A 17,432-nucleotide genomic window follows, 5' to 3' on the forward strand; every position below is an offset into this window, starting at 1 on the left:
CCTGGAGAAATCCCGCACAGCAAAAACAGAACCTTCTGCACAGGCCGTCATGCTGTCATCCAGTACTTCCAGCATTCATACAGTATTATCAGCAGCAGGGTTTACTAGCACTCAAACATGCTTTGGGTTTAGTCACAAACGGTCCCTACACTAGTGGGGTTGGGGGACGTGGGGACTTAAAGTAATATGTCTTCTAAGTGCTTATCCTGGCCAGGGTCACGGGTGACAAAATTATGAGAGAAGAGGTGGCCTTCGGAGGTAAGTTCAGCTTATTTACACCGTACAACGTCACTCTAAGGGGCAAAGCGTGCAACCACATGGTCTCCAGATCAGCTCACCTGTACGGGGAATTTTCAGGATCTGAAATAGCTTACAAGACCAAATATCTCTACACCGAGTGATCCACTGTGCTACACACAGCCCGTCTTGGCCCATTGCTCACAGCCAAATATCTGCTCTTGTTTCTGGTTCACCTGCGCTCCGGCAACATGCAGCTGACTCGTGCTTTCCGTGCAAATTGCCTGTTACCGCAAACAGATTCACCTAATCGCTGCAGTTCACAGTTACACCAATTTTCAGCACCGCTTGTTAACGGAGCAGACAGTGAACTCAGTGCTGCTCGCAGAGATCCGATTTGCGAAGGGGGACAGGAGTTAAAGCGCACCTGAATTAGCAGCCCCTCTACAATCTCCTGCCAAAGCCTAAAACACATGGCATTTAAAGAACCCAGAATGCACCTAGAAAGGACTTCCAGTGGGCTTCACTGGCTCAACGCAATTTTACGAGTTGAATTCCAGTACTGCCAGATTCGTATGGACACCTGATGAAGAGCACACTTCACTACTCGGCATCTGATTCCGCTTCACAGGAATTTGGTGCCGGAACCTTAATCCAAATTTGGATCCCATATTAACATAGTCAGGAAGTTGTGAGAATCACTACTAAGTCACACCAAGAGGCCAATCCCGGGCCGAGGCACAGACACGGTCACTAAATAAAAACCAAGGTGACTGCGTCCGACCACACTGCTCTCTCTCGAAATGGGCGAATGCACCGGCATGTGTGCCCACCGTGTGCCGAGGCGTGCCGGGCACGGTGCCAGCTAGCCGGCGGGGGAGCACTGTGGCGAGGGTAATTGCTGAGGGATTACGCCATCTGACCGCGGTAGAGACAGCACGGCCCACCAGCTGCCACGGCCGCGGCCTGGGGCCTGGGGCCTGCATTCCGGCCGACGCTCTCATCCCGCTCACCGTCCGTCACCTTCCTGCATCCATCCCCACCGGCCCTTTCCCCGGGCTTCACTCTCTCACACCCAATTAGTAGCTTCCCGCATGGATCTCCAACAGGCCGCGGCACCAAAGAACATTTAATTACGGCCCTCAGAGGCGCCTGCCCATCCTTAATTTCTAAACAGGCACATTTGTGGACAGCTGTGAATGCATGGGAGGTCCTGGGCTGGATGGGGCAAGGGTGATCAAAAAAGCACATTGGTCTGAAAATCGTATAGCGACATTTAAAAACATTTACGGCCGGAGAGCTAAGTGGAAAGGAAAGCACGCAAGAGTTTCATAATCATGGTTAAATTTGGTGGATAAGTTACGTAGTGGAATCATTTCCCGGAGTCGTGGTGGATCTTCATCCCTCCTATATGAGCTGCGGGCTACAGTGATAAGTAGTCATGCTTCACTGCTTCACTTATGGCAATCGCAGTGCAATCATGCGAGCCCAGACTTCTCAGAGGCGGGCTTCCGCGTTCCGGCCGCGCCTAGAACAAGACCAGGAAGCACCTCCCTACACACACACACATACCACCACCGTGTGGGGGGCTCCCTCAGCCCACAGACAGCAGCTCTCCTCACGTTGACATGGCTCTGGGTCATTAACCACTCTGCTTCCCACGGAATTCCCTGTGCAGTCCCGTAGCGGCCAGCGAATGCCGGGTGAGGCAGCTCACTAACGAGGACTGAGGCCCTGCAGCAAAAAGGACCAATCCAGAAGTGTGACTGTAACCAGGATCAGTAAGACATATCTGCTGTCACCGTCCTCCCCATTACCCCCACGGAGTCCACCGGCGGGCGGGTGGGGGTGGGGGGGGGGGAGGAGGCGAGGCAGGGGAGACGCATCTCAGCCCGAACGTGACTCACACACACCTCATCCTGTGAGTCCTCACACCAGAATACTTAACTGGGTGGCAGTTTCCTACTCTGACATGTGAGCAGGCGTCCCAGCAAGGAGCTGAGTGGCTCGTAGCTACGTATATGTGAGTGTGTGTGTGTGTGTGTGTGTGTGTGTGTGTGTGTATGTGTGTGTGTGTAGTGTATCTGTTTATGTGTGTATATGTGTGTGCGTGTGTGTCTGCGTATATCTGTGTGTGTGTCTGTGTGTGTGTGTATATGTGTGTGTCTGTGTATATCTGTGTGTGTGTGTCTGTGTGTGTGTATATGTGTGTGTCTGTGTATATCTGTGTGTGTGTGTATATGTGTGTGCGTAGGGCATCTGTGTGTGTATCTGGGTGTGTGTGTGTAGTGTATCTGTTTATGTGTGTATATGTGTGTGTATGTGTGTCTGTGTATTTTAAATGCACCCCCCTCCATTCCTGATGCAGTTCACTGTCTGCTTGGCTTTAAGCTGCCTTTCCCCCCATTAACTGAAGCACCCCAGCCTGAATGCCCTGCCCCCTCCCAATTGTGTGCGTGTCTGTTGGCACGAGCCTTTAATAAACAGCCATGTCTCATTTCTGCTGACCTCGATCTTGTCCCGCCCTGGCCGGCTCCCATCTCCCTTTTGGGAGGCTAGGCGTGTCCTGCCCAATCAGCTTTTGGCGAGGGCGGCAGCCGGCTCCTGCTCATGGTCCTCCCACGCAGCGGCTCTCCTGCGGGTGGCGCCGGTCAGCAGAAACGCTAATCGCCATGCCTGTGAGTGTTAGCGCACTGAGCGGCAGTGAGCCAGGGGGATTTTCTACATGCCGAAGACACCATGGACCTCAGTTACAGTGTGTCAAAGGGGGATGACTGCCTGGTGTATGTCAGGACCCCCCTCCCTCTGTTGTCAGAATGCCCTCCAAACCCATAACTCACCATCGTAAAACATAAGGTCCGATGGTGTTTTCCCCGTGACCAACATGCAGCCAAATCACATGTGACATGATTCCAAAGCTACCATGTCCCTTTAATCAAGGAATGTTGGTGGGATAGGAGGATTGTGTCGACTCTGCGCACATCCTCCCCGTGGGGGTCGATTTCCGAGCATTTCTGAATGTCAATAATGATACCTGAGATGCAGTCATTAGAGCAGCGATGTGAGAGTCACGGAACGCCATGGTGACAGGGACGGAATCCCACTGTTTACGGAGGAGAGCTGGCCGTCAGCTGTCTCCGGCAAGCAAACGCAACAGATCATCTGCTTGATGATCATTTGGAATAGGAGGGAAGTAGGTAAAAAAGAAGAGGAAGGAGAGGCAGGGATGGACGACAGACAAGCACAGGCACGAGAGAGAGAGCAGAAGAGAGAGAGAGAGAAAGGGAGAGCGAGAGAGGGAGGGAAAGGGAGAGAGCGAGCGAGAGAAAGTGAGAGAGTGCTGCGGTCTTACAGGATGTTGACCGCATGATTCTCCTGCGGGGGTGTGGTCTGTGACCACAGGCACAGGCAGACCTCTCCACGGGCTGCCCAGGTAAACAAAACCCGCCCGCCCTCCGAGATGATGTCAGACGCCAGCCAATGACACACCCACTCATCCAGCATGGTGGCAGCGAGGCACAGGGCAAGGTCTCACAGTGAGCCCGAAGGGATCGGCGTGTGCCATGTTGTGGTAGGGACAGCAGGGGGCGCTGCAGCTGCTGTCCGCACACAGCGGGAAAATGGTGAGGGAGGCCGCTCTCTGCGGGCCGGGCACTGGCGCACCTGCTCACTGCCTCTTCCGCCTCCCGTTCCCCCTGCTTCAGAGACAAGTGAGAGCGGCACACACTGCCCACGTTTCCCTCGCGGTGAGTCACGCATCCTGTAAGCTGCTCCCTGGCGCCCCCCCAGGATGGCTCTGACAGCCTCTGTGCTGTTTACTGTCATGTCTTCACCCCCCATCCCCCTCTTCAGGGCATGATCCCCCCACACACACACAGACCCTGCCCCCTATACCTCTCTGCACTAAGTCTCTCCTCTCTTCCACACACCTCCTCTATTTTCACTCCATCTGCCGGCACTCCGGGATGTTCGAGCCGATGTTCCGGAAGCGAGCCAGCAGCGGCGCGTCCGCTCGTTAACCCGGGAGGTGTCTGTGCCACTGTCACAGTGGGAAGGGGAGGGGGGGGGGGGGGGTCGGCCCCATGAATAGGGTGTGAAGAGGAAGTGACATCATATCTCTCAGCGGCAGTGAGGGGCACACGGTCAGTGTGATAAGTGGGTGTGAAGAAGCAAGCCGTTAAATAATTATCCTGATTTATGGTACATGACGGCCCCCACCAGTGGATCCTGAGCACAGCTGAAGGGAGGGGCTCTGTCTGTGTATTCCTCTGGCCCAGGTGCCCTGTGCGACCCTCTTGATTGGCCAAAAGTTACGTCATTAATGGTAGCCGCCCATACAACACGCATTCAGACCAAAGGCCCGGTCACTGCTTCTTCACCCACGTTGTCATGTCGACTGAATTAGAACAAACTGAAATGCATTCAGATACTTTAGAATGCATGTAGTCAGCATCAGGCTCAGAGGGAGGTTATTTACTTTTCAACCCCTTACACAAAGGAATGTATGAAAAATATTTTCAAAGACAATACATTTTGACAGCTGAAATATAGATTAGATGATAAAATACTTTCTAGAGAACATGCCCTCCTGCCCACCCACTAAGAACAACATGATCTGACACCTATGCGATTAAGATGCATCCGTCGCATGCAGCCATAAGTGCAGCCGCAGGCGTTACCGCAGTCAGTGGGTGCGGAAAGCCAACCACAGCTGTTTTTTCAGACCTGGTTGCGTTTCAGCGGACGGCGATGCTCCCCACACACGCAGAAGGGCAACGGCCCAAGCACGAGTCCCGCCTGAGCGGTGAGTAATCCCCACCCCCCCCCAGCACCTCGAGGAGTGCATCGGGGTTGACATCATCACTGCAGATGAGAGATCTGACGAAGAAGTGAGGGGTGTGTCTGCTCCAATCCACCATCCACCCGTGAATCAGATATAGCTCCCCAAAAGAAGGCAGCCCCCCCCCCCCCCCGGTGCCATGCTGCCAAACCCCCTGACTGGATCTGAGTTAATGGATTTGTTCTCCATCAATAAAGCTCCGAGGGGCATTTTAATTAAAAACTAGGCCCAACTCGAACCCGTTACCAGCGGGGGGCTGCACACCTCGCACACAGCATTAATGAACCTTAACGTTAATTCTGATCCGCAGAGCAAACAGCAGCCTTCCGCTGGATGGGTTTATGCTGCAGTTTTTACTACGGACCCCCTGGAGACATGGGGCCGTAAAATTGAGCGTAAAGTACCGCGAGCACGGAGACTTCCCCCGAAAGCGCTATCCCAGCGTGAGGGAGGTGAGCCCCGCACGGGGTCCGCCACACGTGTCACACACTCCCCGATTGGCTAAAGTTTTCATTTCCAGGTTAAGAGCTGGGAAAAAAAGTGCAGTGACCTTTAAGGTAAGAAGCGCAGCATCTGGTTGTGGGTGTGAATGTTAATGCGACACCAGCGAAGACAGAACCCTGGCTCATTTTGGGCCATCAAGATATACTTCAAATTTGATTCGCAGCTTTTGATTTCTACCCACGTAAACAAACGACAGAAACGCGCAGCTCTGGGCCCCTGCTGAGATCCTCTCCGCAAAGACTGAAGACGTCTTGGAACGATCTGGCGAGTTCCTTCGGTGCCGACTGTAAACAACGAGATAACACTCGGGGCTCTGCTTCGGAGGAGGACGCGGAAAGCCAAGTCGGGGCTCAGCCACCGTGTACCGAACGACATGAGCCTTCCACATCGTAAGCAAATGCTCAGCATCAGATCATCAGAAGGGCGACGGCAAACTCCTGCAGAGAGCCTGGCACATCACTAAGCCCCCTGGACCACCAGAAGGCAACCTGGGGATCTTCAGACACAGCCCTGGATCAGCGCTTTGCATGTGTGTGGCTCTGTACACTAGGACTATGATTGGAAGGTCGCTGGTTCAAATCCCAGGGTCGGCAGAATGGTTTCGCCACTGGTCCCTTGAGCAAGGCCCTTAACCCTAATGGTTCCAGGAACTGCCTGATGATTCCAGGAACTGCCTGACTCATTGGCTCTCTGTCTTTATCATTCATACATAGCTTTGACTAAACGCATCTACTAAATAAATGTAATGTAAATGTGTACACTGACCAAAAGCCAGGGGGCGCTCTCTGTGGTTTTGAAGCCACACAGGAGCTGCAGTAAGGGAGTGTGTGCGCTGTCCATGGTGCTGAAATGTCTGCCTGGATGTGAGGGCTTCCTGCGGTGAAAACATCTTAAAATGGCCTTCTCCGTCCAGCAGGGATACCGTCACAACCGGTGGACAAAGAAACCGACACGCCTCGAAACAGTCATCGGCCGGATGCGGTGAGATAGGGGTCTTTAAGCGAGTGCACCACGGTTCCTTTATTCGGGAAAACTCACACGGGTGGATTTCCCCAAGTCATCTGGAAAAAAACACAGGCTCTGATAAAAAATAAAGATGTGAAAGGGCTCACAGTCTTTTCCAGAGTTTATTTATGTCCTCCTGTACTCTTGGCTCGTGACCTCGCAGAATAAGCTCAAGTCAAGGCCATTACGCGGTAATGACGCAGAGAAAGCCACAGCCCGGGGATGGGGGGGGGTCATGAAGCACCTTTGTGGTGTGGGACGGAGGCGAGAGGGTCTCCTCTCTGTCACCATAGAACTGAGACCCATACAGAGACAAAGTGCATCTGCTAGTAAAGCAGCACATTAGATCATGAATAATGAATCTGGTTTGAAATGCTCAGGGTATGGAAACAAGCAGCCAGAGCCTAGAAAACAGGCCGGCGGAGCCTCTGTCTGTAAGCCTCGAATGGGGCTGAGCAATAAAAATAAACCCTCCCAGCACGCACAAGCAAATGGCTCCCATTTTGTTTTACCTCAATTAAGAGGGCCACGGAGAGGGCGGCCCGTATGGCTGGGGGTCACAGCAACAGCAGCCTTACACTGCAGAAAAGTGTGTTTAACACGGCGACAGCAAGGGGGCACTGAAGCAGCAACTGTATTTTTTATAAAGCTACAAATGGCACGTTTAGGCGGGCTGGAGAGCAGCCAGAAGCTAACATAATCTTGGCTAATGGAGAGGTTTGGCTAGGAGAGATACGCGCAGTATTTACATTCGTAAGATGAAGCGGAATGCCTCGTTTCCCCCACTTAACGCAGTCTCCCGTAGCTGTGCTGCGTGCGGCGTCTCACCGCGCGCGGCTTCAGCCGGGCCGCTCACAGGTGGGCATTTTCGCCGAGGGCATCCAGGACGAGCCTGGCACAGCTTCTCCCCGAAGTCATGGCAGAAGTGACACTCTGGGAATGAAATTTTCACATGTGCCCAGCGAATTTATTCGTCGGGGATCCAGTCGAAGGCAAATCCCTCTAAATGAATTGTGGCGTTACATCACCGAGGAGCCAGACGTGGAATCTGTTCCGGGGCAGATATCACACTGACTTACCACTGCCATATCCTTCTGTGCGAGATTATAAAATGTGTCACGAAGAACCTATTAATAACCACAAAACAACCTATTTTACAGGCTCATGCCCTGGGTACTAACCTAATAACCTATTAAATTCTATAAAATAGGACCATATATTTATGCGTGTTTTCTCCTGTTATTGTCGGCATTAGTGTGTCTGTGACCTTCTTCCTCACTGCTCTTCTTCCCTTCCTATTAAAGTTAGACATTCCGGCTCCACATTGCCCAAAGATTTATTACCCTCTCCAGACACCACCCATGTCCCTGCCAATGCGCCGGCGTCGCACCTGACTCTGTCACCGCTATCAGTCCCCGCTCCCATGGCGGCCGCGGGTAAAAGCGTTACTATCGCCGATGTCATCGGCGTATCCCCGCGCGCCGTCGCTAAGCACGCTGCTGCTCGCCCGCCACACCACAGCTGTCATCGCAGGTCCGCACGCCAGCGGCGCCTCCGTTTAACATCTGCTCTAATGAGCCTTCACAGCCAATCAGAGTCCAGTTTTCGCCCGGGACTCCTTCCGCATTCCCATGGAGACTGAAGCCTGGCTTTTTTGAAAGGGGTGAACTAGCACAGAAGGTGTAATGACTAACCCAGACCACTCCGGGACATCGTGGAGGGAAAGTACAGGATATTTTGATGCCGTATGTTGAGATTTATCCGCTGCATCAGCGACTTGAAGAGTGTGCCCACTGATTGGGTGGGTGGGGGTACCATGGAACATAGTAAACCAGAATTAGCAAAATGGCATGCATGGATGCAACTATATCCAGTAGAGGGTGATAGTCAGCCTGTAGTACATATAATAAATATAAACTCTTCCACGATGGACAATTTAAAGAAACCTACTCATCATACAGCCTCATGGCAACCATGTTCTGAATAAGTGTTTTTAGATCTAGGATGTGAAGTTAGCAGTTAGATACCTGAAGCTGGTGGTGAGATGTCTGAAGATGGTTGGGAGACATCTGAAGCTGGAAGTGAGCCACCTGAAGATAGCAGTGAAATGCCTGAAGATAGCAATGAGACACCTGAAAATGGCAGTGAGATGTTTGGAGCTGGCAGTGAGTTGCCGGAAGACAGCAGTGAAACACCTGAAGATGGTGGTGAGATGCCTGAAGATGGCGGTGAGACACCTGAATATGGTAGTGAGACATCTGAAGCTGGAGCGAGATGCCTGAAGATGGCAGTGATATGTCTGAAGTTGGCAGTGAGATGCCTGAAGATGACAGTGAGACACCTGAAAATAGCAGACACCTGAAGATAGCAGTGAGACACCTGAACACAGCAGTGAGATGCTTGGAGTTGGCAGTGAGACGCCGAAAGATTCCAGTGAGACATCTGATTCTTACAGTGAGATACCTGAAGCTGGCAGTGAACCACCTGAATATTGCAGTGAGATATTTGAAGCTGGCAGTGAGATGCCTGAAAATGGCAGTGAGAAGCCGGAAGATGGCAGTGAGATGTCTGAAGCTGGAGTGAGATGCCTGAACATGGAAGTGAGACACCTGAAGATTGCAGTGTGACACCTAAAGATGGCAGTGAGATGCCTTAAGCTCGCAGTGAGATGCCTGAAGCTGGCAGTGAGAAGCCTAAAGCTGCCAGTGAGATGCATCTGGAGCTGGCAGCTTTATCACTGTGTCAGGGTACTTGTGTAACGATGCAAACAGCACCATCGCAGCCTGGCTCTTGATACTTATGCCTTTCTGTGTCATTAATAGAGACACGAGGGCGGTGTGAGCAGTGTTGGTGCTCTTCTCACAACATGTGGTGACCTCTCGAGTGCAACTAGCACAAATAGGCTTAAAAATTAGCCGTTAATTATACCTCCCTTCCCAGTACATAAAAGCCAGTGACAGCACATTATTCCATTTACAGTAAGCCACCTCTCCCACTGCGGGTAAAAACACTATACTGGCCTTGCTGGTAATTAGGAAGCAATCAAAACACAGCATGCCAGGTGCTGCCAGAGCAGCTGAAAGGAGGAACAAAAACGAAAAGGATAAGGCATCAATGGACGTGAAGATGAGTAAATAAGGAGATAAAGTAGCTTCAGAAAGACTCAGGCTTCTTAAATACTTCAAGGGCCCATCCTCGTGTCGTCAGCCCCCTGCTGATTCATTACTGTAATGAGGGTAATTAGGCGCGCCCCACTGTAAGTGTAATAAGACATTATTTACTGTCCAATAGGGAGGGACCAGAGGCTAAACAGCCACAGATAATTTGATCATTGGTCATTCTTCCCCGTGACCAAAGCGTATCACCTTGCCTGCGCGCGCAAATGAGAGGCACTGCATTCTATGGTCCGTATGCGGAAGTTAAAGGCCACTGCTCCTCCAAGCATTATTTAAAGGCTTGGGAGCCTACTCTGCTCTCTCAACTACTCTAACGCTATTCTAACACTGCCATCATTTGCATGAGCATCCTACGTTCATCTCAGTGGCAGAGAAAAGGGAAGCACATGGGCTGCCAAAGAGACAGTGTCCATGCACCAGGGGCGGGGCCACATGGGGTACTGGCCTCAGCTGAAAGCTTATTGACCCCTGGAGTGCCCCCTCCTCTGTCACTCATTGATTCGAAACATCATTGGCTATTAACAATGTTGTCCCCTCTTTATAAATTGTGGTTCCTCTTATGCCCCCCCCCCAAAATAAAAATCCCACAGTGAACTGGGGGCTAGATGCGTTTTACACTAATGCATGCAACTGCATGCAAATTAAATGTGCAGCAACACAGTGTTGCCGGTAATCCAGCCGCGAGTCGCATCACCCCACAAATCCACCGCCATTCCGTGGGGCTGGGGGGGGCTGAGAGACATGGAAATTGGAGATTCCCAGCAGCCAGCCATGGAACCTGCTGCGGGATGAGAAGGTTGCCGTGACGGCCCCCCCGAGGCCAGCGGCCGCGGGGCCGCAACAACTCTCTGCATCTCGACCCTCCCTCGATGGCAGATTAATTCTTTCATTAATAATGCAGATATCTGCTAACATGCGGAGAGAGACGGAGCGTGTGCATGCTCTCTCTCCCACCCCATGAGTGATCTGCATGAGAAAGACAAAAGTAGACTCAACTACTGCACAGTCAGGCCACTTTTTCCTCTGGCCAGTTGTGCGGAGCGCGGGGGGGGGGAGGGGGGGTATACAGGACCTGGCAACAAGGAGGGAACATGTCAAACCAGGGGCGAGTCCAGTGTGGGGTGGGGTGGTCAAGAAACCATCCAGCTGCAGGACATGGCTCAGGTTTGCAAAGGGAACGAGTGGGGGGTGCTACACTGGAAAAGAGCAGAGGAAGGGGTCTACAGAGTGGTCGTCTCTAATCTACACCCTTCATGCAGAATAATGTGCCAAGTCAGTACCTGCATACACCTTTCTTTTCATATGTAATTTTGAACTAGGATAAAAATGTTGGGTTTTGAAACCTGAACCCCTTTTCAGAGACCCTTGCCCTTGCCTCTCCTAAGACCACGTACCCTGAGTCAAAGCCCCCCCACGCACACACACACACACTGGTGGGTTCTTATTACCAGAATAAAGTCCCTCACTCTACATCGTTGACAGTCTCTAATTGTAACCTGTCCCTCTAGGCTGTCAATAAAACAGCACAGACCCTTCAGTCAAAAGCGACGCGAAGCACGGTCCAGAAAGAGAGAGCCTATTACTGCACACTGCCTGACACCTCCGTCTGACAAGCAGGGATGCAAAACTAAAGGAGTAACAGGTGGGCCTGGTCACAGCCACCTGCTGAAGGCAGCCTGTCACCTGAGCTTCTTATTACAGTCGCACCCAGGAGCCGCGGTCCTGCCAGTGATCACGCAAAAGCAGGATCCCGCTGCCGTTCCGGTCTGACGGGTAAGATCATGAAACCCAGAGCCGAAAAGATACCCCGAGATCCTGCTCACGGCCTCCTCAGTCCGGGAGATTACCGTGAAACATAATGTCGTTTTCATAAAAATAAAATAAAAATAAACCCTCCAGTTTGATGGGCTGTGTTTCCCTACCGTGTCAAACTGTTTCCTCAGATCGTGATTAATGAAATGTCTCAGTATTTCGCATCACATGCGTATTTGCCCGTATTACCTAAAAGCCGACGCCAGCATCCCCGGCTAGATTACCTTACCACAGGGTACACATGAGATATCAAGCCGACATCAGCTTATCCCGGCGTCCTATAGGCTACCAAGTTTAGAAAAATTACTGAGGCATTAAACTGAACTCTGTATATTTATATAAAAAGGGGTTTGTGGGCCATATTTACGTTGTTTTAGTCTGCCATTGTTATAACTAATAAACAATTGTAACGTCCATACTATAGCCGAATATTGATCGTAAAAAAATCACACATACGCTACGTTTTATCCTGTTAGCATTAATAAAATGTATATACGGTTATACAGGTGTACATGCCGGTGTATTTAAGGTTCAGATTTTATCAGCCATTGTGCATCAGCCATCTTTCCGTGGCGGCTAAGTGCAGTTTGGCGGAGCCGGGACCTCGGAGCCGGTGCTGCGCTGCGCATTTGCGATCCCGTGAATCGGACCGGAGCGCTTCCCAAACTCCATCCCTCTCTCTCCATCTCTCTCTCTCTTCTTCTCTCTCCATTTCGCTCTCTCCCTCTCCCTCTCTCTGAGTCACAAATACTGTCACACTAATGCATTTTTAAATATCATGCAATCAACATCCCTATATACTTAACCTGCAATGATACCGAAATGTATTTTTGTGACATGCATCGCTTTTTAAATAAACGTTTTTTATATGTTTTTTATTATTATTATTATTTCTGTAGCGGTGAACGCTGGACAGAAACCCCGCGTCAACAATGTTTTTCTTTTATAAAAAGCCAAAATCAAACACAAGCGCATTACCATGTCTTCTCTGTATTCATACAGATGCGTGTAAAACAGCTGGCTGTGGGAATGATGCACCACTTTCTGTAAGCCATTTTATACATCTGCGACATGTAATATTAAACAACAAATCAAACAAACATAATCATTCATTTAACGGAGACTGACAGGCATGCAAAACCGACGGGCTCTGTTGTATAAACATAACCCCCGATTATAAACCTGAACTCCAGTGAGCCAGAATCCAGTGTTCCCAGAATGAGAGATAACAGAACAGGCTATTTTATCAGCTTCGAAAACACGTAGTGCAGGTGGTTGGATTACTGAACCCCCCTTTTCACTTCAGTTTTCAGCAAAATTGCCACCTAAACGACAGCAACGACCCGCAGTGCCTCATTGTATTCTTGCAAACACCCATAAAGATATAAAGGAATATCACAATACCTCGCACGATCGCCCTTGTTCCGTCGTGTGTAATGAATAAGCTGTTTTTTCGCTCTCATGCTATGCTGTGCAAGACGAAGGGAGAGAGTGATAGAGAGGGGTGGGGGTGATCTTACGGAGAAGGGCTAAAGCTTGGGGACATTGCCACTCCCGCTTTCATCCGACTGCATCGACTACAAACTAATTATAACATCAGCATTTAATGGTAACGACTGCATGGGTGCAGTATATGCGCTACTTCGCGCGCTGCCCTGCTGTAGTCCATGACATTGGCTGGGAATTAAGACACGGGAGTATTTGCTGAGGAACCGGTACGGAAAGTTCAATATACAGAATGAACGGACGAATATATTTTTTAATAACATAACTACACATATTTGATTCACTCCTGAAAAAGATCCTTTATTTGCTGTGGATAATTAGATTTAGGCGACCAATAAGTTATGCGGACCGTGTGGACTGAAAGAAAAGTTGGTCCTGTATTCGTGCATCTGGGTTGCCTTTGAATGTAATTCTTTGTATGCATGGTAAAAATCGTGTAGAGTACCGTATGAAAGGCCTCCCATGTATTTGAACCCTAATCACGTAAATGCATACGAGCTACAGGAGCGCGGCGCAAGCGCGCTCACGCGTGTATCTCCGAAACATCTATTTAACGGGCGACGCAAATGTGTATATTCAGCTCCTCTTAGGTGTTAACTACAAACATTTATGCATTATCCCTCACCATTCCCCGCTTCTCTTTTCATCTGTTTCCTCCACTGCGACTCTGAACATAGCCGTACCAGTAAAACGTTATTGACATTTCTGTGTGATTAATACGGGCGACACAAGCCGCGAGGAAGGTGGCGCCCCTCTCAATTTATTTTTATTGTGTGGTGCTTTACGATTTCAAATAGCTTAAGTACCAGACATGCTTGAATTGCGGCGATTGTTAGAGGCGCGTGGCGGTCGCGTTCAGTCCTTTAATTTCCACATGCGATGCCGGACAGCGCCGTCGACCGTAGGGATCTCGAAGGCTGGAAACGCCGGGAACTTGGTTTTGCAAAAAAAATGCACAGTCAAATTATTTTCCTACGGAAACGGCGTTTGGTCACACGTCTATAGTATATTCTATGAAATATGCATTTTAGCCTAGCAACAGAATATATAACAGGCTATCTCATACATATTTATACGTGTACATTATCCTCTGAGCTGAGTACACAGTCACCTCTGTTGCAAGTCTCCAGACAGACCTGTTATTAACAGTAAACTCAGTTTAGTGTTGATATCAATATATGTCACTGTAAATCAGTTTGAGCATTTCCGAGATTGATTTGACACAAACATTTATTTTTCTTGCCAGGGTAATTTTGTACCTGTGGGTACAACCAATCAATTGCATCAGGTTAGAAGGTATCTTGGGACTGTGAGCTGTTGTTGAGTTTATGAGGTGAGGCGTAGGTGCGCCCAGGAGCACCGAACACCATCCAGAACACCGATCCACAGCCAATCTGGAGACAGCTGATCCCATGAAATTAACATGTGGCAGTGTCCGTTGGACTAACAGGTGGCGTGGAGGCTTAGTAGCTACATGCACAATCAAACTCCCGGTAGGTGTTCTGCTGTTGTACCCTTGAGCAATACACTTAACCTAAATTGCTTCAGTAAAAATATCCAGGCACTAAAATGGGCAAATTGTAAAATTGGAACCTAAGTAGGGCAAGTTAGATGAAACTGTGTGTTAAGCAGGTAGTAAATAGTCGATGCATTTTCTTGGAGTTTGCATATGAATCCATGAAGGAAACTTTCATCTAACATTACATTCTGTATGTGGACTTAAGTTTGGGCCAGGCAGAGACTTTTGGCTCTGATAAATGTCTGACACATAAAGAGAACGGACATCGAGACGCAAAACACCCACAGAGATGCATGTTCTTCGCTGATTACATCATTATGCTTCACCGGCAGATCAATGCTGCAGCCAGCTGAATAAGAAACAAAGAATCTATTCACCAAATTCCCCATTTGCTCCCTTAAATCTGAGCCAATGGCCACACCTTCCTGCCTTTTCCCTTCTCTCCAGAGGCCATGAAGACTTCAGCGGCCAGAGACTACGACCATAAAGTGCGCGTCCTGTTAGCTTCACAATGTACCTTTCGGTGTTGCAGTTTGGAACCGAATAACAACACAGATAAACGACAGCAAAGAGGAATAGTGAGCGCAGGTTCCGTGCTCGGTTTGGCCAGACTGTCTGGGATGGCTGCTGTGATGCCCTGACTCCTGAAGGTGTTGACTCTCAGCAGGATACCGATCTCCCCCTCCTGTGCCCAACAGCTCCTCCTCGACTCCGTACCCTCCCCAGTCTTCATCAGGGAGGTTGTCTGCTCCAAATGAACAGCGGCACCCCGGTGTGCTTGGAGAGTGACCTTTGGACAGCCATCAGGTAGCCAAAGAACCAGAAAAGGGGCCACGCATCAGCCAATGAGGAAGCTGCCGAATGGATGATGTCACCAGCAGTGAGGCACTGTCAGTCTATGGCAGGAGTCACATGTGACCTCCACCAGCTACCATGTGCATGCACATGTACAGAATACTGGAGTAGCTGCACTGTTGACCGCCGGTGACCATGCATGCCACAGGTGCCTGTCTGCTCTGTAAGGATGTTCTTGTGTGACCCTGTAGAAGATGTGCTGGGTGACTAATCACTAAACCAGACATGGTTAGGCATTACCACCCTGGATCTGAACATGGCTGTTAGTTATGTCCAGCTTGCTACACATGAGAGACAAAGACCCCATCCGTAATGCATCCGCATGCTCTCCTAGTGCGGTCGCACCATTGCGGACGTGTGAGCACAAACGCTCATGTTCTCACGGCTGACGAGCGGTGCGTGGCCTCCGGGAGCGGCGGCGACGGCACGGCCTGAGCTTTCACCCGTCCATCGCTATGGGCCGGAGCGACAACTGAGAAATGCGTGAGTGTTTACAAAACAGCTCGGCTGAAGTGCTGCAGCTGTGTTCCCATGGCAACGGCGCGCCGAGCCGCGTGCCGAGGCATGAAGCGGCGGGGGGGCGGGGGGGGGGGGGGGTGTTGTCCGTCCTCTCTTCTGTGCTTTTTATTTCTTCCGCTCTCCGTCTCTGCCGGCAGGATGCCAGTGGGTTCATGTTCTGGTGTCCTGCACACAGCCTGGTACAGGAGTAAACAAATACTGAGCAGGCAACAGGCAGACAGGGTGAGCAAACGAGAGAACAGGCGCGTTCATGCGGCACAAATGGCCCCTTGACGGCACAGCGGCAGAAGCCACGACTGGGAAGTTCAAAAGTCACTCTGGTCAGGTGAAACATTGCATAAGGATGGCTTAGACTGTCCAGCGAGCTCTCCGGGTCTTCCTGGGTCATGGGTGCTTTACATGTGGTGCGTAGATACTTGTTGGGCTTCAGGGAATGTGGCGGGGGGGGGGGGGGTGAACTAGCAGAATTTAGTAAATTCCCAATCTTGTGTGACTCATTGCTCCCCGGGAGCCCAGCAGGTATAAATAGCAAGTCTGGCACTCTTTCCGCTGCTCCCCAGAGTGACAGCGGGGTGCATCGTCCTAAAACCGTACGCAGGTTTCCTGCTAAACAGACCACCAAAAGTTTCTCTGCTAAATATTGAGGCATCACTGCACACGGTGCAGGAGAATTTATGGCCGAGCAGGCAGTCTGAGATCCACTTAAGATTCCCCGGCATTAGTCAGAACAGCTGACGCGGTCCTGAATGTCAACAGGTGTCTGTAGCTAAAAGTACAGAACACAGAGCACTTTATAGTCCATGGCTTCCTCAAGCACATGCTACTTCGGACTGTCTCCGCGGCAACAGACATCTAAGATGTTTGAGTTGACGGCGCTGGGAATATTTGCATGAGAGCCTCCTGTCCAGGTAAGCCGTGCACTGACACTGCACTGACACTGCACTGAGGCCGGAGCATCAGCTGCCACACTGCTAGCGTCAATATCTCACTGTAGCAGTGAAAGCTAATTCTTCCAGAAGGTCTATCCTCCGGTGCATGTTTCTGGGGATAATAAAACGCTCCCTTGTCACACCAGTGACAGAATCACGCCCCATTATTAATATACTATGGCTCCCGCAGTGCCCTGACTTGCTTGCCTCAGGTGAATTGCATTGTCTGCACAGAATGCCTTTGGACGGTATGAATATACAAATTAGCGGTACCGCCGGAGCACAGCGCCTCAGTGGGAGGGGCCGTGGCGTGTTGGGTCCCGCACTGCCATTTCCGCTGTGGCGTCTCCTCATCTGCCTGCCTTCCTTCTGGGTACACTGGGTTCCTCACACCTTTCTTGGTGAGATGTTCTCCACACATCCAGTGATCTGGGGCCAAGGGTCGCGGTTATCCTTTCTGATATAACTGATTGCTCAGATGACTGTCGACTCATCCATGCTCTGAATTATATATGACAGTATCTTTTATT

The 17,432-nt window shown here is 50.5% G+C and overlaps 1 protein-coding gene across 3 annotated transcripts in view; it reads right to left on the reverse strand.

Moving 5' to 3' along the window:
• The window catches only part of LOC125718390 (protein phosphatase 1 regulatory subunit 29), a 65,411-nt gene extending 52,279 nt beyond the window's left edge, over positions 1 to 13,132 (reverse strand). For 2 of the 3 annotated variants that reach the window (XM_048992227.1, XM_048992228.1), the window contains exon 1: positions 12,979 to 13,132. The gene's annotated coding sequence lies outside the window, so the exon portion shown is untranslated. The remainder of the gene's footprint in view (positions 1 to 12,978) is intronic. The other variant, XM_048992229.1, reaches the window with a different exon arrangement.
• Between the last annotated feature and the right edge of the window lie 4,300 nt (positions 13,133 to 17,432).

This window comes from Brienomyrus brachyistius, chromosome 22, assembly GCF_023856365.1.
Source record: "Brienomyrus brachyistius isolate T26 chromosome 22, BBRACH_0.4, whole genome shotgun sequence".
Lineage (NCBI taxonomy): Eukaryota > Metazoa > Chordata > Actinopteri > Osteoglossiformes > Mormyridae > Brienomyrus > Brienomyrus brachyistius.